The sequence below is a fragment of the Rutidosis leptorrhynchoides genome, chromosome 11 (genome assembly GCF_046630445.1).
Source record: "Rutidosis leptorrhynchoides isolate AG116_Rl617_1_P2 chromosome 11, CSIRO_AGI_Rlap_v1, whole genome shotgun sequence".
NCBI classification, from domain to species: Eukaryota; Viridiplantae; Streptophyta; class Magnoliopsida; order Asterales; family Asteraceae; genus Rutidosis; species Rutidosis leptorrhynchoides.
The window spans coordinates 19,422,034-19,423,572 of record NC_092343.1 but is presented as its reverse complement, the minus strand read 5'-3'; positions in this window follow the sequence as shown (position 1 = coordinate 19,423,572).

Genomic DNA, 1,539 nt, shown 5'->3' with positions numbered 1-1,539 from the left:
CATATATAAGAATATCCCCATCATTCCGGGACACCCTTCGGATATGATATAAATTTCAAAGTACTAAAGCATCCGGTACTTTGGATGGGGCTTGTTGGGCCCGATAGATATATCTTTAGGATTCGCGTCAATTAGGGTGTCTATTCCCTAATTCTTAGATTACCAGACTTAATAAAAAGGGGCATATTCGATTTCGATAATTCAACCATAGAATGTAGTTTCACGTACTTGTGTCTATTTTGTAAATCATTTATAAAACCTGCATGTATTCTCATCCCAAAAATATTAGATTTTAAAAGTGGGACTATAACTCACTTTCACAGATTTTTACTTTGTCGGGAAGTAAGACTTGGCCACTGGTTGATTCACGAACCTATAACAATATATACATATATATCAAAGTATGTTCAAAATATATTTACAACACTTTTAATATATTTTGATGTTTTAAGTTTATTAAGTCAGTTGTCCTCGTTAGTAACCTACAACTAGTTGTCCACAATTAGATGTACAGAAATAAATCGATAAATATTATCTTGAATTAATCCACGACCCAGTGTATACGTATCTCAGTTTTGATCACAACTCAAACTATATATATTTTGGAATCAACCTCAACCCTGTATAGCTAACTCCAACATTCACATATAGAGTGTCTATGGTTGTTCCGAAATATATATAGATGTGTCGACATGATAGGTCGAAACATTGTATACGTGTCTATGGTATCTCAAGATTACATAATATACAATACAAGTTGATTAAGTTATGGTTGGAATAGATTTGTTACCAATTTTCACGTAGCTAAAATGAGAAAAATTATCCAATCTTGTTTTACCCATAACTTCTTCATTTTAAATCCGTTTTGAGTGAATAAAATTGCTATGGTTTCATATTGAACTCTATTTTATGAATCTAAACAGAAAAAGTATAGGTTTATAGTCAGAAAAATAAGTTACAAGTCGTTTTTGTAAAGGTAGTCATTTCAGTCGAAAGAACGACGTCTAGATGACCATTTTAGAAAACATACTTCCACTTTGAGTTTAACCATAATTTTTGGATATAGTTTCATGTTCATAATAAAAATCATTTTCTCAGAATAACAACTTTTAAATCAAATTTTATCATAGTTTTTAATTAACTAACCCAAAACAGCCCGCGGTGTTACTACGACGGCGTAAATCCGGTTTTACGGTGTTTTTCGTGTTTCCAGGTTTTAAATCATTAAGTTAGCATATCATATAGATATAGAACATTTGTTTAGTTTATTTTAAAAGTCAAGTTAGAAGGATTAACTTTTGTTTGCGAACAAGTTTAGAATTAACTAAACTATGTTCTAGTGATTACAAGTTTAAACCTTCGAATAAGATAGCTTTATATGTATGAATCGAATGATGTTATGAACATCATTACTACCTTAAGTTCCTTGTATAAACCTACTGGAAAATATAAAAATGGATCTAGCTTCAATGGATCCTTGGATGGCTCGAAGTTCTTGAAGCAGAATCATGACACGAAAACAAGTTCAAGTAAGATCAT